Source organism: Colius striatus, chromosome 6 (genome assembly GCF_028858725.1).
Source record: "Colius striatus isolate bColStr4 chromosome 6, bColStr4.1.hap1, whole genome shotgun sequence".
Classification (NCBI taxonomy): domain Eukaryota; kingdom Metazoa; phylum Chordata; class Aves; order Coliiformes; family Coliidae; genus Colius; species Colius striatus.
In genome coordinates, this window is record NC_084764.1 from 28,989,736 (window position 1) to 29,011,476 (window position 21,741).

The 21,741-nt window shown below is 39.3% G+C and overlaps 1 protein-coding gene across 1 annotated transcript in view; it reads left to right on the forward strand.

Moving 5' to 3' along the window:
- Nucleotides 1–5,138: 5,138 nt before the first annotated feature.
- Nucleotides 5,139–21,741, forward strand: part of FLRT2 (fibronectin leucine rich transmembrane protein 2) — a 57,235-nt gene continuing 40,632 nt past the window's right edge. The window contains exon 1 of the mRNA XM_061998680.1: nucleotides 5,139–5,762. The gene's annotated coding sequence lies outside the window, so the exon portion shown is untranslated. The remainder of the gene's footprint in view (nucleotides 5,763–21,741) is intronic.

Sequence of the window (21,741 nt, forward strand, 5' to 3'; positions counted from 1 at the left end):
ATATCTATCAGCATTTACAAGTCAAAAAAAGAAGGTAATAGTGAAGGGGGAGGGATGAAAGAACGGATAAAAAGCACAACAAATAAGGATAGTCTAATAACATACAGAAGTTTTATTATTCATTTTATTTGGAAATAAAATCTAATCCCTGCTCTTCAAAATGGTAGAAATTTACCATGTGAGTCATATCGTAAACTCTACCAAAGTCTGTTTCAGAGCCAGTATGGTATTTTAATTTTAAGCTCACCATAGAAGTGAGAGCTCAGAGAAAATTTGCATTGGGTGTGGGTGTTTCCCAATCTAATTTAGTTCTATCTAAAGTGTATAATTTCATGAAAGTGGAAAGGAATACACCCATACCTTCATCTTGCCTAGAATCCAATACAGTGTAACAATACCTTAATAACACATTAATCTGCTATTTTTAAAGTCCTTCTCCCTTCCCTTCTCTTCCCTTCTTTGATGAAGTATTTATTTAGTGATTTTTTTTCCTTCTGTCAGCTGCATGAATGTAAAGTCTGAACTGAAATTTGACATTATTGGAAAAAAATTAGACTATTCAATGCATTTTAGACCAGCTTCACTGTTACTTCTAATTCCTTTTACCTTCTCTCCTTCAAGATGAAGAAATCATTATAGCTGTGGAAAAAAAAAAAAAAAAAAAAAGAAGAGATTTATGAAGAAGACACTTCAATTTTTATAATCTTTCTTAATATGACCTCATTTCACATTCTCTTTAAAATAAGTGAGGTTGTGTTATGCATCAGTGGACCATCACTCCAGGCTAGCCATCTTCTATGATCACAGATAACTTAGAATACTTTTTCTATTTCTTTCAGTCTACTGCCTCTCGACCATGCAAAGCAGTTTTCTGATAAATACATGCTTCACGATTAAAAAGGAAGGACGGGGGTGGGGTCATGCACCAGTTTACACTGTGTTGGAGAGAGAAAGCGGGGAGACACTTTCCCTGCCGTGACTCTCCCGGCCGCCGAGCATCCTCACACTGTGCTCTGCTGCCACCTTGGCCGCGCCGCGGGACCTGCAGGCCCTTTGGAGAGGGGCTGCGGGCTGCTCTTCAAGGGAGCTTTATATTGCCTGTTGTGCTTAAACTCGAAACTGTGACATGTAGGTAGGAGGAGATTTTTTTTTTTTTAATTCTGACCGCTTGCTTATTGCAAGATTCTTTTCCCTTGTCCAGCCTTATCTTACACTTCTAATGAAGAGAGAGCACTCTGATTCCCATTCACGTGCACCGACCTGCCTCCCTGTCCTTCCTACTGTGTGATCACTGGGGCTCTGGAGGGAGCTCCCGGCAGACCATCGCATGTCCAGGTCCTCAGTGCCATACAGCTGCAGTTAGAAGTCCCCTCTGGTTTTTTGGGGTTTTGGTTTTTGGGTTTTGTTTTGGTTTTTTTTTTTCTTTGGAGGAGTAGGGGGAGCACAGAAAGGTGACAGAAACATCATACTGAAAATATGACATAAATGAATATCTGAAAACCAATGGAGTTTGCTAATTTCCTTGTTTCCCTCTCTACATCTTCGTACTAAAGTACTACAGTTTGATATTAGGCTTCAGGCTGGTAGCACTGGGTTTGGGAAGCTTTCATACACTTCATTTCATCTTTGAATTGCACATGCTTTTTTCTGTCATTTTTAAGGCTCTCTTCTGCTTCGGAGGATACATTTTCTGACATACTGGAGTTTGCTGCTGGTAAATATTTCCTTTGACTACAAAGTGCATGTGTGAGAACGGCTTTTTTTCCCTTTTTTTGGTGGGAATGTTTCTTTCTCGCTTGCTCCTTTCTTGGTTGTTATTAATAACCTGTAAACAAGCTGAATCTAGAGGTTTTGAGTGAAATCGCACTTTCAGATCTGTAATTTCAGCCACATCACACTGAGGAAAGTGCAGAAGCTCTTTATACACGCGTGTGAGAGCAACTCGTTCATGAAATGCGTATGACAGTTTGCATACCAGAGTTGGTGACAAAGTAGGAACCACAGGTGAGTCCTCAAGAGCTCTGCTTCTCTGAGAGGATTTTTCCAGCCCCTAACCACAGACGAGAAGTATTCAGCTCTGCAACTCCTCCCCAAAGTTGGTGGTTCTGATTTGTTTCAACTGTAAATAACCAAGAGTAAAAAATGACACGTAATAAAAAGTCCACAGCCAGGCAGCCGTGCGTGCTGAGCTTCCTCTCAAACAAGTGCTCCCCCATGGTCTGAGGTCTCGGTGCCCGGCAAAAGAAAAGGCTACAAAGGGTTAAGCCGTCGACTTGCTTGCCAAGCAAAGTTTGAGGAAGAATATGTCTAAGGCTGAACACGCTGCAGCCCCGCGTTTGAAACCTGTCACACTCACTTAGGAGCTCTGCATCTCTGGTTGTCACCGGTGAATAATGATCACACGGCGATAAGATCGCTGCGCAGCGTTGTGCCGGAGCCTCCGGGGGAAAGAGAAGAAAGGAAATTAGGACGCATTTAACCGCTTTAGCAGAGTGTTCTTCAGTGTCATCGCTGGGTGCCAGGGTCAAACGACCGGCTGGACAGCAGCTTGGAAAGAAAAAAATTTTTCCTTCTTTCCTTGAGAGAAACCTTGGGTATGGTGATCATGGGCAGCTATGGAAAACAGAGAACTTGGTGGTGATCCTTAAAATAATATCATGCCGGAGCCCAGCTGTTCTGTCACATTCTCCCCTTTCAACTTGCCGGACCCAGTGGGCTTTGGGTGACCTTCCGAGGAGGACTCACCTCCGCAGGAGCAGGTAACACCTAGTAAAGTCACTTTCTGGATTTATACGATTTAGATTTTATCTGAGTATATTTCTCTGCTTTCAAGTGTAGAATGATTTAGGCCAGGGGCAGTGAGGGAGACAGACATAATACGCCTAACTTATCTGAGTCCGTGAGTCACGGCAGCAGCCTGCAGCCTTTCAGAAGTTTTTAGCATTCCCACTTTCCTCCGTGACTGGGGGCACAGGGGGCAGAAATGCCTGTGGTCGACAAAAGTCTACTTTGTGTTAGATGTTATGGACGTGTTGCTAATATCGGGGACATGGAAGGGATGGGTCGAGTGATAGGGATTTTTTTTTTTTTTTCACGAGAAAGTGCAGTGGTTGTCTGTCAGCTTTGGGAAAGAGACATAAATCATACGTTCTGAAGCGGATCCAGAGCCAAAAAAAAAAAAAAAAAAAAAAAAAAGACAGGTCTTAGAAAGTAAAAAAATATCCAGAACAGCCTTTAAAAAAAGATTGTTCACTCGCCTTTAGACCCTACGGGGCTTCTGATTCTTTCATGCATCGGGACCAACCGGGAGCTGCAGGTAGACTCGACTTCAGAGCAGCCTCGTCTCTGAGCCGGGGATACAGGTTCGCCCCGCGGGTCTGACCCCTGCCAGACCTGCTTCTTCCCGGCTGGCTCCCTTCTCTCCAGCCCGGGGGCCTAGAGTAGACCCTGACCCCCGAGGCAGCGGTGCCGGGAGGGGAGCGAGGTCTCTCCTTCAACTCGTTTCCCTTCGACGAGTCCTCTGAGAAATGCCGGACTGCCTGCGCTTCCCCCTTCCCCCCCCCCCCCCCCCCTTCTTTCGGCCCCATCACTCCGCACACCCGCGTAGGTGACGGTACAACCTCTTCTCCGAGCGTGTGGGCAGCGAGGCGAGGCTCGAGGCTACCAAGACGCAAGGGATGTCCTATGTCCCCTCGGAGGGCACGGGGTGGAGGGCAGAGCGGGCGCGGGGAGCGGGGAGTCGCTCCGAACCCACCGTGCCTAGGCTGATCCCCGAGGCTCCGCGACGGGCTCCTTGGTAGAGGCTTATTAAGCCTCTGAAGTCGTGAGTAATTTAGTATCCTCCAAGAGAAGGGCGAAGGAAGTGCGGAGACAATGGCAAGTGATTCCGCTTCTGAGGTACGGCTGAACAGAAAATGCAAGCTAGTGAACAGCCAGGGATGAGGAGGAATCAAACCTCAAGGCACTTCAGTTGCCTTTTTTGTTTCCTCGACACATGGCATTGATCAGCTCTCCTCTCTTCCATACCTCCTCAACCTCTCTCTTAAAGTAATTTGCAGCAAAAGCCTCAATGTGTACTTGCTTTACTAATGGAAGTTTGAGTTAAATACTCTTCGCCCACCTCACATCCTACCTTGACATCTGTATCCTACCTCCGAAGTGTTTCTTGGTATTAAACACTCTTGCCTTCCAGTGGACTTGTCAGGACAAGGCAGCAGCTTACTAGGGAACTGAGCGGCAGTGGAAGGGTTACCCCGTAACAAGGGCAGACAGCCCAGGGTGCGTGCATACACATACACACACATACGAACACACACATGCACTAAATGTGCACAGGAGACGTGGTGGGAAGGGGGGATGTCGGGGTGTTAGGGCTTTAGGGCAAAAGGCCATTTCTTTAGCGGTTTTTAAGTCTTTCTGACTGATGCTGGAAGTCAGATGGAATACTAAAAGAGATCTGTGTCTTCCCTAAGGGTTGGACTTTTTTAAAAAATCTGTGTTATATTTATTACGTACAGCTATTGCCTACCTAAAGTTCGCAGGGGAAGAAGCAGAGGGAACGAAGAGGGTGGGGGAGGCGCGCTTGTCGGTGGTTGCACATGAAATATCGCCATGTTGGTGGAGAACACGACTGTAATTATTGCTAGCGAGGGCATTTCCCAGTTAGGATCACAGCTCGCAGAGTTTTTCAGCTCACTCCCCGGCTTCGTTTCCGAAACACCTCGAGAGCTCCCAGAGCAGGGGGCCGAGGCAGCTTCTCCGCGAAGGGCGGCGATGCCCGCATCTTCCTTTCCCCGCAGCCTCGGCCCCGCAGACTGACGTGGGGCGGGGGTCAGGGGGCTACGCAGCTCCTTGGGCAGCACCGCCCGCTTGGTTCCTCTAGCTGAGAGTAGGGGGCAGGGCGAGCCCAAAAGGGACGGGGCTCACTAATCTGTCCTCAGCAAGCACTGGGTTAAAAGCGAAGGGGGGGGGTGGGGAGGAAAAAGAGGAAACCTAGCCTGACTTTGCCTCTTGGAAAGCTTTAGGTTGCAGCCCTGCCTTCCAAGCATTCTTTAAAGTAGAAATGTGGGAGGGACTCCAGGAGAGAGAGAGAGATGGCTATCAACTGAATTCATTACAGTAAACATCTCCCTGGGGTGTCAGGCAGGGAGGAAAAAAAAGGCACGACTTACATTAGCAGGGAATAGTCAGATCCTATGCATCATTACTGCTAAGATCATCCTGCAATCCAGGCTGAAGGCAGGACTTGGAGAGAGCCAGACACACACACTCATACATATACTCACATATATGTGTCCGACGCCTTCTCCGACTTCCGAGGGTCCTGGGTCTCCGTGCCTGCTTCTCATGTGATCCTTTCACCATTTCCAGAGGACAAAAGGAAGAAATCCAAGACCAGGCGAACCCGTGGTCCTTTTATTCATTTTTTTTTTTTTAAGCGGAGAAGGAGTAGCAGCGAGGGAAAGAGCGAGCGAATCGAGGAGAGAAAGTGCGTTGGGGATGCCAGAGCCGCGGGCTGCGCGCCGGAGGAGGAGGTGGCGGAGAAGGGGGGAGGACGATGCTTCTGCCTCGTAAGGGTGGAGGAAGGCGCGGGAGCTGCTCCGGAGCGGCGGCCGGTGCGGAGCGGGCCCGCGGGGCCGGCCGAGAGCGGCGGAGGGCGGCGGGCACCACCGAGGAGCGGCAGCGGCGGAAAAGTTTTGGTGTCGGAAGCTAGAGGCGTGGAGGAGGATTATGATCGGCGAGAGATTCGCAGACACCGCCAGGTACAGCTGGGATTTCATTTCTCTCTCTTTCCCTTCCTGGTAATCCTAGCCCTGAGCGATTTAAAGCCGCAGTGCCCTTTGCCTTCTCCGAGAAGGCAACGTTAAAGGAGCCGGGATCAAGTTGTGTGTCAGAAATATCGCCTCCGCCTCATTAGAGCCCCATGTCTGCGAGTGTGCAGCGCCGGGTACACACACGCACCAATTTATGAATGGCCGGCGGCAAGTGTTCGGAGGGTCCCAGGGTTATTTTACGGCAGCGTGTGGGTGAGGAGCTGTACTCGGAGCTCCGAGTAGCTGTGGCGGGTTCCCCGGTCTCATTTCAGTGCCGAGCGGGCGGGTGCCGAACCTGACCCCCTCCCCGCACGGCGCCGGGCGGAGAAGGGAGAGCCGAGAGCTGCCCCTGCTGCAGGGGAAGCGGCTGTGCTGCCACCACCTTAAAGTGTTATTTTCACAAAACCACCTCCTGTCTGGAGAAACGGAACCTTTAAAGGTGAGCCTTGCTCGGAAGAGGCAACCGGCTTAGCTCGGCCCTGGCAAGTGTGAAGAAATCTCCGGGGAGAGCAGGGAGCTACTCCCGGCAGGAGAATCCAGCGGGTCTCCATCAGCAGCCGCCGGAGCGGGGCTGGTGTGAATGAGTGGGGCGAGGCAGAAAGAATTAGATCAGGAATTTCGGAATTCAAAGGAGCCTGGCATAGACCTGATGAGTTAGACGGTGGTTCCTGACAAAATAATAACTACTGTGGGGAGGGGAAGTGAGAAGGGTGTGAATAAAAAAATAACAGATCGCAAAAATAAGTCAAGCAGCTGAAAAGACCTCGGCAAAGCACGAGATAAAAACTATGAAAGATAAAGAAATCTGCAAAGTGAGAGAGTAAGTCTCCACCTTCTTTTCGGAATCAGTCAACAGGAGCTTTTAATTAATTTTAATGGAGGAAATCTGTTTTAAGGGTTATAGTAAGCTAATAAATCCAAGGCACAAGTAAATACCTGTACTGTGTGTGGAAGGTACTGATTAGATTTCTTCAAATGCTGCTTTTTGCAATGCAGAGCTCAGCTAAATTGAACGGGAGAGGCTGCTTGCGTGACACACACACACACAGAGACACACACACACACAGTTAAAGAGCGGTTTATTTACTGCATCTAACTTTACAGTGCTTGCAGGGAAGTGAAACTAGTTTAGAAATGGAAATTGATGGTTATTTGAATTTAAAAACCCCAACTAGCCAGGTAAAAAATCCCTGCAAACTTCAATGGACTTAACTTCTTGCTTCATTCACTGATGTGGTCTTTCTGCAAGAACACCTTTATTTATTTATAGTTACAGAGGAAATTCATTAATTGCTTTCAGCTATATATATTTTTGGAAGGAGAAAAATCCATCTTGGCATTTTTTCAAAACACTTAAAAGTGTACCTATACCTCCATCACCTTTCTTCCTTTAAAGAGTCAATATTAGCAGTGTTATCAGAGACATGTTTGCAGAATCAAAAAGATACAACCGATGCTATTTAAAAGTCACCATTTCTAAGTGTAAAAGTGATGTTAAAAATGTTATTTTTCTTGTGAAAATTATGTGAAAGGAGAGATTTAAAACATCACTACTATTTGTAGGACATTTGCCATTTAGACAGTTGCTCTCTATCCTGGTATGGTAGCGAGGCAGTTAAAAGTAAGAGAGTTCAGGCCTGGAATATTGTAGGGGAAACAAGTCAGAGCACTGTGTAAATATAGCGTCTGTAAAACTACCTGTGACTAGAGCAGTCATCACTGTTTTCCAAAGTCCAAGGCTCTAGCAAGAATTGGTGCTGGAATGCACCCAGCATTCTTAAAAGAGTCTCTTCTCACATACACCTACACCCTATGTTTTGTATAAGGTGATGTTATCTGCCTTTGACTTTGAGAGTCTGGATCTAATTTGAGCCACTGTTACAAGTCACATTTATATCCTGGCCTGCTGGATAGTTTGATTTAGGATGTAGACATATCTCCTTTTTGCAACCATACACTCTCCCAGTTGGAATCTGCATTACACAGGCTATGGTTTCCTTCAAGAATCAAGAATGTGCTTGCCTTGAACTGCTTAAAATAGCAGTACCTAAAATGTGGGATGTTATTAGGACTGACTTCCCTCCCCTTCCCGCAGAAAAGAAGGAGAGATGTAGTTTTACCAAGTCAAGAAAACAAAAAAGAGTTCAAACAAGCACCACTATCAGGCTTTTCCTGTATTGTATTTTCTATTTAAAGGATGAAAAAGAAATCAAGCTTAAGATAATAGTGTTTCCAGGAAGGTGAGAGCTTTATTTCTTAATCATTTCTGCTACCTCTTTAATCTCAAAATGAGTTCCTTTTTCAATAGATTACTTTCATGTAACTTTCAGGCTTTTACCAGATGGATTCAAATCCAGTCCGTTAGTGACCTCTATCTGTGAGAAGTGTATAGTCAATGGTAGTTTTTTTCCCCTTTTTCTTCACCATAGTGGATGGGAAACACAGGCTATAAATTGTTTTGGTCTTTTATACCAGCAAATCACCTAGCTTGTTAGGTTATCAATGTCATATCTATTATGGATAATGAGATTTCGTAGTGTTTGAAACAGGAAAACAAGAAAACCAAACTACAGTTCCAAACATGAATTAATAACTTGAAAAGAATTCTAAATCTGTTCCAGCTATTCCAGTGATAATATTATGAACATTTGCAAAAATAAAAATAATTTATCCAAGTGTTATTGGACATCAATAATAAAGAAATTACATTTATGTTTGTCTGATTATTTAATACTTACCTAAAGCAGACTGACTGTATGTGAAATTTTATTGCCCCTGAGTGCTTACATAATAACTGAAACTTGAGACAAACCCTCAGACCAGATACACCATAAGTAGACTTTCTAGTAGCAGGGTGTTTAAAATATGTAAAAAAAAAAATAATCCAACTGTGTCTATATTAGGAATACATGTCAGAGATCAAGGAAAAAGGGAACTTTATAAACAGATGGTCTCTTTTAGGGGATTATTAAACCCAGCTTCCCAATACTAATTTGTCTCTTGTTTATATCTATGGCTATATTCCATGTTTTAGTTAGTGATTGTAAATGACAGTTGAGGACTTGATCAGCAATATCCTTGGGTAGGTGAATATCATTGTTTGACATTTCCCAGATTGTAGTTGATTACCTCAGTACTTGGTAATATGATGTTTTTAGGGGCTTCCTTCCCTCCCCCTTGGGCAGTCTTTTCAGGAGTCTTTCTGCCAACGCTTTTTGTTTCTTTGCTCAAAAAACTCAAACGAGATGGAACTTGCCCTAGAGATATAAAAATTGATTATTCTTTTCTTTTAGTTAAATAAATATTTTTTTCTTCATAAAAATAATAGACAAGAATAATATATAGTTATTATTATAAAGACAGCTAATTTAACATACAGTGAAGATATGCGCTTTAGTTCCCCTACAGCTATATGTAACCTACACCTTTCAAGTAATTGTCTTCTTTTAAAGAAAAGCAACTACAAAAAATCACCACTAAAATATGTTCTAGACAGGTATGTTTTATTCATGTATTTAGTACAAACTCAAACCTTAATCTGTAGATAATACTCAGAAAGGAAGTGTTTGAAATACAAATTGTTATCTGTTTAACAAATTATATTCTCTTCACATCAAACAATTTGTCCCAGGAACAGTGCAATTTAATCTGGTATTTTCAGACACTGGTGAAAGGTGTTTCTTGACTATTTACCCAGCTAACAGGTTTTTTTTTTCCCTATCTTCAGTTCCGTCTTCTGATTTGGCCCTTTGAACTGAATCTAAATTAAATACTAGAAACAACTTAAACCACATCAATCATGCTCTAGTCAGCATTCTTGAAAACTTAATAATGCATAAAGAGGTCCATAAAATATCTCTTCTAAAAAAAATTGTGCTATTTATCATCTTTACCTAAAACCAATCTCCTGTATATTTTATTTCAAGATGTAACTGCTTTATTTATTAATTTGTTGTAAAAATAACCTTTTCTAGACTACTTTAATGCAAAGATGTATCTACAACACCATACAGTACAGAAAATTGTCTATCAAAGGTAGACGGTTATTGAAAGCATTCCTTCGCTTCTTGTAGGCAAAACTCAATAGGCTTTTGACGTACAGGATCAGATCATTGTTGGACTTTGTCCTGCAAAGTGATGATTTTACTTTGGCCCCAGGGGAGAGGTGACTTGATTCCAACAGGCCCTGGTCAGTATACTGTAGGATCTCACCCTTACTAAGCAGAATAATAAAGGTCACTGGTAATACTCTGCCTTGGCCTTCAAGTCAATAGGTCACTTTCATAACATTTAATCACCAGCTACTTATTCACAGGGTAAATTGTCATGGTAATTTTCTGCAATAGTTGTGGATTAAAGACTGCAGAAAAAAAAAAAAAAAAGAAGAAAAAGAATAATTTTGAAAGGGAGTTTAGACAATAATCTGTAGATTAATGTAGTGCTCAGCGGTCCGATTTTACAAATCCTGGACCAGATAGGGAACTGGAACTTCAGAATACCTAAGAGGGCATTTACTTCTTTTTATCATCATTTATTTGTGAGCATACCACAGTGAAAAGGTTTGGATGAAGGGGAAGAAGTTCTGCTCATTCATCAAAGTTCTCATTGCCAAGTTGTCATGGATAATCTAATTATCTTAAAAATGCAGAATTATATAGACATCAAAGCAGTTCCTTCCTGAAACATTCTAGCTATGACTAAACTAATCCAAAACTATTCCACAATCTTTATTCAGAGAAAATTTACAACATTTGTCTAATATCAGGGATCTTGAGGGAGAATTACAGGCAAAAGATTTAGGAATTCCATCTTTCTGATTCATTACCTGTTCACTGTCATACACTTTTGTGTTCAGCAAGGTCTGGGCAAGCTGATATGAGACGCTTCTCTCATAGTAATTACTGTAAACTGTATGGAAGTACTACATGACCCATTAAGAGCAGGAAAGGTCAGAGCTCTGAATGAAAAGTCTCATCAGCACCATAAGTGTGCAGCGATGTCATTCCCAGTTCCTTCTAGCAGCTTTTGCCATTCCTTCATCAAAAACAATAGGGAAAATTAAACTACAGAGAAGAGCTTTTCTCAACAGTGGTTCCAGACCTGCGCCACCATGTATGAGTAACTCCTATGTCACTGAGCTGTTCCATGAGTTACCCAAGAGACATCATGTGAAAAAGGGTTGCCTGTAAGAGGAAAGGACACCATGCTTCCACAGCATGTCCTAGCACTGCTGGGAGCCTTCGTTGATGCTCATATACAGTCCTTAATCTTCACACAGGTTGCAGAGGACCAAAGCATGGTCAAACTGCAATCATAGGATCATCAGCCAGAGGCTTGTAGGTTCTGAATTCCAAATATTTATTTCTCTTGAGATGTCCTGTATGTTTTTCCTACAGAGAAAAAGAAGTGCAATATTAGAACTGGTATTAAGTGGATATGATATTTGCAATATAATTGGAAATGAACACAACAATAAAAAGTATTATTTTATGTCAACATTTTACTGACAGAACAAGAGATTTAATATACAGTTCTGAAGAAGAAATGAAGGTTTTATATATTGTATACATATATATGATTTGTGTATGTGTAAATTATAGGTGACGATGACTTTGTCTGTAATCACAGAGGTCTCCCTCAGCCACTTCAAACCATATATCGTTAATCTTCATTCAAAATGAATTTCACTGGTGAACTACAAATGAAATTAAACAAGGAGGAAAACATGTTTTTCCTTCAGTGTATTGGAAGTTTCTATACTGGGTAAACAATCCAAGGTGCTTCCAAGGGATACTGCTCCCAAGGCTTATGGAAAAGGTCTGTAGCAAATTTACCTGTGCTTATGCAATAGGACTTCACAGCTGAAATCCTGCTTTTCAATTAATGTATTTGATTCCAGAATTAATCCTCCTGTCTTTCACTAGGAAGTTAGTTTCACAGACATTCTTCTCATGATTAGAGATTATTCATGTGAGTAATAATTTGAATACCCAAAAGTGATGTCATTTAGCTGTAATTGAAGATGATAGAACTCCAACAGTGTGTCTGTGGTGTCTTCATGTGTGTATGGGAAAACAAGCCATGTAGATAACAAGTTATTTAAACTACTAAAATTGCCTCTGTATTAGGATTGTAGTAGTATACGTGTTTGTCACAGACATAGCCTACATCAGTCTACTTTAGAAACTATTTGTAGGCTAAGCATCGGATGAGCACGACATGTAATGAATTGTAATTTTGCTAAATGAGGTAGTTTGGATGAGCCTGTTGCATGCCTGAAATTCTAGCTGAAACCATGTGAGGTGTTTCTAAATGAAGGAAGATTTGTTAGTAGGACCTTATAATTTCATTTGCAGTCTAGGAAGTTTTTCCTAGGTGGTGCTTCTTGTGTCATTGAAAGATTTGCATCCAACTGAATGTACCAAATTTAGTGATCTTGTTTGTCTGGTTTCACAGGCCACCTCTGGACTGATCTAGGTTTAACCTTATTCTTATCTTTAACCACTTAGTTTTGGAGTTAGTTGCAGATGCTCCTAGATTAAACATTAGTTGTTGAACCATACGAGTTGAAAACTTACTGTTTATTTCATAATTTGTTACAATTAAGTAAAAAAAATCACTGATACTTGAATTGGTATAAGCCTGGATCAGGTGGTTGGAGGACTGCTTAATATTTTAATATGTTAATATGCTCTGTATGTGTATTGCATCATGTTGTACTGATCCATTACTGTAAGTCCCCACATTATTCATTGAACAAAAGAATCTGGGGGTGGAAAAAGACATATAAGGTTAATAACAGCTCACTGTTATCTCTCTAGTACACTCGTAAAACTTTAATTCTTGATGTAAATGTTTTCAAATATTTCATTTTAGACATTTTATCCTCTGAACTGCTCATAGAAAATGTATTTCCAACACAAAATAAGTAAATGAAACAAGAAAAAAGGGCTATTGTCCAGATTGATAATTTCTCCTTCTTTAAAACAAATTTAGCAATCTAACAACAAATTTCTTCATACTGAAGATAAATATACAGTCAGAGACTGAAAAAATTAACAGAACATGAACACATGCATACAGACATACAAGGTCATTCCCAACTGTATTGCTAATCCTATGTATGAAATTGGTATATGCCCAACAGCGATTTTTGAAATAGCTCGTTCTGGTCCTGTGCCATGCTGCTCAGTGAATAGCTGCTTCTTGCAGATGTAAATGATGATATACAGTAAACAAGTAAATTCAACAGTAGATTGTAATATACTTTTTACTAGAAGTCCTTTTTTTTTATTTGAGAAATTATTTTCACTATTTGACAAATTTCAGAACCTTATTATTTATCAGTTGTGCAATGAAATAACAGTTTTTAGTTTTAAAAAAGTGTCTACCATTTTAACATTGAAAATACGTAGGAAAGCACAGTGGACATCTCTCATTTTTTTAAATTGTGGATCGCGAATGCCAAAGACAGAACCAAGTCTCTTATACTTGCCCAGAGATGCATAAGCCTCTGTGGCAAACCATCTGACAGTAAGGTTACTCTAATTGCTTTATTCATGTCGTGCTGTATCCAAATCTCTCTTTCATTCATGTGGCATTGTGTATTCAAAATGAAAAACATCCATGCAGTGATACATACACACATAAACAAAATGTAAAAAAAAAAATAATTCTGAGAGAATTAAGATGGCAAAAGATCATATAGCTAAATGTGTTTCCTTCTGAAGCTTAGGTAACTTCTTTCTTTTTTATTATTTAACTAAATAGCAGGGCAATTTGTGATATTGTAGAACCTTGAAATGGAAACTGTATATACAGAACTGTTTTCACGAGTAGTACAAAACCGAAAAGAATAATACAGTTGGATTTCTTTTTTTTTTTCACTGATGGCTATGGGGTACTGGCCCCCTGTCTTTACATTAGATTCTTAGGTTTTTTAGCAGTGTATAAAATTCGGTGGTTTTTTTTAGAAAAAAAGAAAAAAAAAAAAAAAAGCCCACAAGCCAAACCCAACCCTAAAGCAAAACCAAAGGAAATCCAAACTCTCAGTCCAGGAACTATGGAAATTTCAATGCAACAAGGTAGTTGTTTTCTGTCCCACACTGGATAATCTTATTAGTATCTATTTAATTCTAATATTTAATATCAAATGCACGTTTCGACTAGATAATCTATTATCACAGAAGAAGTAATTCAGATCTATCCTCACATCAGCAGAGTGGATCTTTATAAATCTGGTCTAAATGAGATGTTAGAGTTGCTGCCAGCAGCTCTGGCAACAGGACTGTTGATCTGCCCAGATTCTCTTTCCTGCAAAAAAATTCTTATCAACAGATCCACACATCTTACATGGTGTGACTGTGGATTTACAGATAAGAGAACAAAATGACTAAAAGCAGATGGATGGCATAAGCATAAATAGGTCATGAGTTGCCAGCTGTGGAGCTTGATCCTGAGCACTGGGAGAGGCGATTATAAATTTCAGAACCCCTTTAAGGATAAGGAGCTCTCTAGGTAGAAGGATTGGCTTTAATTCTTTGCCTTTGATTTGAAAAGTTGAAAGTGCATAAATCAGTCTGTATGAGCAGAGATGACTCTGAAATTCATAACCACTCATCTTTGTGACATTGATGAAACCTCTATTGGATCAAATGCATAGGTATTCTAATTATAAACCTCTGATATTCAGAACTTCCCCTAGGCCATCAATATCTCATATGCAATCATATTTTACAAGCTGCCAAATGATTGTCTGGTTATACATATGCTGAAAGAGAGAAGACATCCTACAGTCTAGCCAACCAGCAACAGAAAGGTGATTCACTTTGAGCAGCAGGAGAATAAACACCTTTAAGTTTCAGATAACATCAGTATCAGTTAAGAAGCTGCCTAAGTCTTGTGAAGATAGATTTGATTATCTTGGGAAGGAATGTTTAAGTATGTATTGTCTTCTGTTGAATAATAACCCTATTTGACAGAAAGCTATTCTTTGTAACTCTTTCAGTGATATTCTAAAAGAGTATCTCCTGCTTATTAGAAGCAGAAATAATGCAAAGACCTGCAGCCTTGCTATGAAATTTACATTCCCACTATCAGGGGTACTTTTCTTCATATGTATTTATATTCTGGTAGCAGCATACCCCTCTCTTGTTTGTCTATCTCACTTTCACTTTATTTTTTAAATATGTGTGTCAGCACAAGCTATATCTGAACTTTTAGTTAACTCTTCAGCTAAGAAAGACCTGTCTTTTAAGATGGGGTTCATTCTGTTCTTTTAGTCATATCAAGTACATTAAGGACACAAAGAATCTTAAAGGTACTAACAAAACTAAAATAAGCAATAATGCTGGTGAAAGCTTTTGTTTCCATTTAAATATTTCCCCTACTATTTTTGCAGGTCAAGTATTGCAGTAACATGTGGAGGGAAGATAAAAGCAGGAAAGGGAAAGTAACTAGAAAATAACTGGAGGAAAAACAGGATGAAAGTGAGCAATGAAAATTGTCCAGACTGAATGAAATGTAGAGATAAACAATCAACTTTCTGTGCAAGAGGAAATCACAGTTTCCTAATGATCAGTTTTAACCACCTAAGCTGTTATTCATCTGAGATGTTCAATCTGGAGGAGCTGAAGGGGAGACAAAGATCTCTGAAGTTCTTTCTGTGGTGAGCATAACACATGGGAATCATCAGACAGACTTAAAACTATCTGAGTGTTAGCTCTAGAACAGAATCCTCACTGGTTTGGTGGGTCTGGTTTGGTGAGCTTTGGTGTATTCCCTCTTAATATTATTCTGTGTGCTCATTTTGTGACCTTAGAAACTGTGCATGTTAATTGTAAGTAAAAATCTATACAGATTAAATATGTGGTGGGTAAAGCAATTAGTAAGTAACTAGCATAGGTATATACAGAGAAAGTCTGCTTTACATAGATAAATCAAAGGGGAATGATGAATATTATTTTTTTACTTAAAATATATAGTGTAGGTCCTGGCAGCTTTTATGTTCAGTTTTCTCTTGCCTTTAGACCTCTCATTTGAAAGCCGTGAGATCCATCATGTAACAAATAAGACTGAATTAAGCAATCACTGGGGTCAACAGAGTGAGGGCGAATTGAACTGAAGTAGGTCTTTATTATTCTTGCTTATAAGAAACATGCTGAAGAAAATGATCATCATGCACTGCAACATACAGAATTACGATGTTACTTTTGCGTCATCAGTGCATTCATGCTGTCCTATTGATTAAATCACTGACTAGGTCAAACATTGATCAAAGTCAATATTATAGTCTAGGTTTGCGGCATGCTTTTCCTCCTTGCAGCTGAAGGCAAGACAGAATTCAACACTGGATTCTAAAAACAGCAACGGGACAAGAAGTGGTGCATGCTGAGGATGGAACTGGCAGCAGCTGGAGAAACTCCCTACATGTGTGTACATATGGGAAGGTTAGCATTTCTCTTCCCTCAGGCACACCAAATACCCACAATCATCAGCAGCGCCTAGTTGATATGAAGGAAGGAGATAATTGTGGGGAAGGTTGTATATGCTTTTGCTTTGTTAGAGAGGGTGTGCATTTTTTTATGATTTCAGCATTCTTCACATGTTCTGTTTTTAATAATATTTGAGGCAACAGGTGACTCTACTTATATCCTTACTTGTAATCTTGCAGAAAGTCTAGTAAAGACTCTGACGAGAATTCAGTTACTGTAACCGTAAAAGAGAAGAAAAACCTCAATGGAAAGGTGGCACTATACGAGTTAACATGTTAGACCTTCATTCATTCTTTCGCATCAAGCTTCCTGTGAGTAATAAAACACAAGTCAGATGAATTTGACTGGTCTTAGTCAAACCTCTCATGGATAGTTGCCCATACAGGAATAACTATTGCGTAGATTAGCTCTGTGAATAGTTCCAGGACAGATGTGGGACTGAACTGCATAGATAAAACTGTTCTGGGGAACTCGTGTGTGATACTTCACTCTGTTGCATCTGTCTTGCCTTTTCATAAGGACTAAAATTCAGCCAAACATGGTTTTTAAGTAATTGTTTCTAGAGTGTTGAAGAAAACTCACATGTTGTCAGATTTGCAAATATTTTACTAGACATTTCAAATAAATGAAGTACAAGGGGAAAATAAAATACCCTGAATTACTTCTTACTAGCCAACATTTCATTTCTGAGAACAGGAAGAATGTTAGAGCTTCTGACCCATCATTCCTAAGATAAATAATACAAAAGTACAATATTTTTAAAGCTTAAGAGAGGACAGAATGACACAGGATTTCTCTTGCTGAATACAGTATCTTCCTGTTTCTATTTGAGATCCAGACATAGTTTACCATGATATATATGAAATGAAAAGTGGACTCATGTAAACCCACCACTATCAATAGAGGTTCATTTTTCCTGTACCTGCCAGAAGTGAAAAGATTTATTAGATAAGGAGGATTAACTGCTTTTTCACCTCTGTGTCCTCTTCCTCTGTTCTTATAAAGCAGAATTGAGCCTAAGTCACCCAGTACAAGTCCCTGTAAAATGCATGTTGTCAGAAGCACTATTTTTCCTGATGTAAAAAGACGCGTGGCAAATGAAAGTTGTAAGGATTAACAACAGAATTTGATCAAAGGAATGCTGATGCACAAGTATGTTCAGAAAGCTGCTTGATTTTAGATGTGTGGAACTTGCATAAAGCAGGGCTGGGACAGTTTACTGCAGCTGAATATCCACAGCAGAAACTAGAAAACCCTACTGAGTTCCTTGTTAGTGCAATGACTGTAAGCCAGCCTTGCTTCTTTAGCAATAAGGGGAAAGAATTGTAGTCCAGTAGCTGACATTGTACTGTTTGTGCCTTAGCTGCCTCTGAGACAGTAAAGGACCCTGCTCTACAAATCTCTGACACAAAGTAAATATTTTTTTTCTCGATCTAACTGGCGATTTAAGGAAATGCTAGAACATACAATTGTCTAAGCTCAAGTTTACAGCACCACTCTAGCTACTTGGCACACAGTTTGGGGTTTCAGATTCCTGTGTAGATGTGATTATGTAATTTACTGAAATATATATTAATACTTCATTTGCATTTCTTATATCCATCTCATAGAGCAATTGCTATATCCATAGTGATTGATGTATTTTCCATGGCATTTTTCGTGCTTTCCACCACTGTTATATCTTATGAAGCTTGATTTTCACATGCATGTGACTGCTGTGGGTATGTAGTATGGCTCTAAAAAAAATTATCAGCCTAACCTTCATCTCCTTTTGCCAGAGGACTACAGACATGAGGGATTTTTTCAATGCAACTATAGATTTTTGGCATTTGCATTAAATTTTAAAGTGGTCAGCTTTAGTGAAATAATTAATCTGCTACAGGAACTCTCTACCATGAGAGTAGGAAGAATAATGACAGAGGTCCTCTATCTATTTGCAATTTTTTATTTTCAATTAAGCCTGTAATTGTACATATTCTGATGATGATGTTGTCTAAGAAAGATAAGAAGAGTATGAGGAAATTACTTTATTGTTACTAGAGAAAATCAAATGCTGCTTTGTGGGTGTATATTTACCTCCAGAATCTCCATTAAGACTTTACACTGCTGTTTCCAAACAGAAACGGGCAGCAAAGTGTGTAAAGCTTCGCTGGCTGGTAGCCAGTAATGTCTTTTAATACATGATTCAGCATCTTTTTTCCAGTACAAATTCTAGTCATACCCCAGAGGCAGTTAATGTCTAAGAATACGTGTATCCATTTTGTTAGTCGTTGTTTCCTTTATAGAAACTAGTAAAGTGTTTTGCAACTAGATGTAAAACAGTCTGAATAATAATAAGCCACACTGTTCTGTTCTTTTCTATTTGATTTATATTCTACTGATCACCGTAGTAGCTTAATGCCAATCTGTAAAACTTCAGTGAAAGATGTCGTTACAAAAGATTTCTGGAGTGCTTGGTAGTATCAAATGACTATTTCATGGAGAGAATTATTAATACACTACATGAGACCTGGTCAGTTAGAATTGCAAAGCTTTAAATTCCCTCCTGAACATGAAATTCAGGGCAGTGCTTTGTAGCCATGATTATTTATGAATTCATAGATCAATATATATATATATATTATAGATCAATATATAAATATCAATAGATATTTATAACTCCATTGACTTTATACATAGGAACAATCTAGGTAAGTAATTAGCAAAATTATTTCATTTTTTCTGCATGTTCCAACTGCAAATAACAGTATTAAAAAATGACTCCCAATGGATTATTCTTTTACAAATGTAATATACAGCATCTCTCTCACATTCTTTTCCTCTCTCTTTCCAACTGCTATTGTAACCTCCAATGCTTAAAACCCTATGTATACTAAAACCTAGGATTTCCCACCAAGATTAAAGGGTTGTACCCTGTCCTATGATTTTATCTATTTTAACATCTCTTATCTGAGAGAGCTACTTTAGGAAGGAGTTTCCTAATACATATAGGTACAAAGCTGTTGTTTTAGACTGTGAGGAAATGAGATTAGAGATGATCTGACAAGAAGCAAATCTCTTCTTTCACTCTAGCTTCTTTCTCCCAGGTAATTAGACAAACTGAATAATTCAGACAGCCCACTGTCTTCCTTGCTTTTTGGGAATTTCCAGTAGGAAGGCTGTCCTGGTTACAAATAAGTACTTGTGCTCTGTAATTGCTGACAATCACATGGAGCTTCTTATTTCTTTCCCTTATATCCGTTACTATGCTGCAAATAAAATCATGTGAACTAAAATAGAGGAGGATCTTTCAGGCAATTTTTCACTGTTTAAATTATCTCATGAAACCCCAGTACCAATAAGGGAAAAGGAAAGCTAACACTTGAAATAGCAAGAACTAGTGTGTAACTGGTTCCACTTTCACCACGGCTTTTCTCCAGTATAAATCAAGGTTTATTCTTCTGAAATTTGGAATTATTTGATAACTACATAACCAAAATTGCAGACACTTACTCCTTGTTTCAAATCTTCATCTACAGAGTAAAAGAGAAAGAAGATGAGTATCCTTACATCAAACCAGTTGACAGTCTTACTACAAGACACATTCAGGGCTGTATATAATCAGAGATGTAGTGCATGTGCAGAACTGAGTAAAATGCCTGAAGTGAAGGTGCTGATGGTTTGTGAATCAATGCGTAGAAATCAGTGCATTGACTAATCAAATAGGTAACTGGACAGAGCTACTTATTTGGATGCACCACCCATATCCACAGTAGGGTTTAAAAAGCAACTATAAAAATCCACAGGATTTTTGAAAGCAGGATCAAAAGCAGAACATTTAGTCCGAAAGGAATGTCCAGAAATTCATTTTTTTAAAGCATCTTAGATATGAATTAAAAATACTAAGTAATAAGGAAATGAAAACAAATCCACTACTTTTTAACATACAATGTAAAAAAAAAAGCATTCCATAAACTGCAAAATTATCACTTTTTTTGAGCCATGTTTATTGTTTTATTTTGGTGATTAGCATACTATCCTGTAGAGAAACTCAAACATGTACTTAGTATGTGTTGATTTTGCCACTTTAGTTTGTGAGACCGAGGAGAATAATAAAAATAAATCCAGCAAAACAATTGTCTACTTCCAGTGCAACTGCAAGCATTAAAATAATTACTATAATTCCTAAGGAAGCTACAACTTTACAATATCTACTTTTTCCATACACAAGGTGAATTTGGAGTAAATAGGGGAAGGACATTGTAAGATTGTATAGAAAGTACAGCAAAAATCTGAAGAATACTGTAACAAAATGACTATTACTGTGACAACTTATGTATATATCACAGAGAACTGTAGGCAGCTGTGTTTGATTTCTAAGGGTTTTGCTCTCTGTTGTAGCAATGTAAGCCAGGAATATTTTCTCATGAGTATTTCAGTGCATATAGAGTATTACTCTTGAGTAGAACTGATTCCACATTACTTGAATTTAATGATGCTGAAGACTATATTTTTCCTCTCCAAAGCTTAATTTTGATGCATCTGTGCTCATTTTGCAGTCATTCCATGCCGAAGCAATAGAAGTTTCTTTGATTTTGCCCCTATGTTCTCCTCTAAGGTATTGTGCCTGTGAAATGCAGGCCACTATTTTATGCTATATATCACATTGATTCTTTCTATTTTCAGCTTGATCAAAACTAAATTTGAGAAGCAGTCTTCTTTTCACAGCTGAAGTCAAGTTCTGCAAAATTCTACATACTTTCAATTCCAGTCAAAGTTGTTAGGTTTTGAATAATTTTACAGGATCTCCACATATATTCAAACACACAAATGTCTTATGGCTGCCTCCATTTGAAGGATTAGGAGTCATGGCTCATTATATTGTTAGTTTTTTGAGTGAGAAAGATTTAAATTTGAATTTTAGTATGATCTAAAATATGTCTTAGACAGTTTGAGATAGAAACCCTTTCTAATGATCAAAATTTTTCATGCTGATGACTTTTTTCTTGTTTAATTGTAGAAGTATCACCTGCAAAGTCCACAAAACAACAGCAATAAGAAATAAACCCCATAAGAACAGGGAGCAAGTTGGCTGGTATACAATGAGAATGAAATAAAAGATCAGTCTTTTTTGGTAAATTATTATATGAATTATTAAATGAAACAATGGCAAAATGTGGTCAATCAAAACCAGTTTCCTTCTAGAGACATGGGAGGAATGTTTGTATGCATACTTCAAACATCTTGGTTTGTTTGAATTGCACAACCTGTTTCTATTCTAAAATGTCCCAAACTGATTTCCCAAATAGAGAATGTTTCTTGGAATAATTTTCACAGTATGAGGCTTATTCTAGCAATTGCTCCTATATACAGCTGAAGTTTTCCTCCCAAATGTTACCTGGAAAGAGAATATTGTAATGAGTGTGATTCCACTGCGCTGAAAGTATGAGATTCAG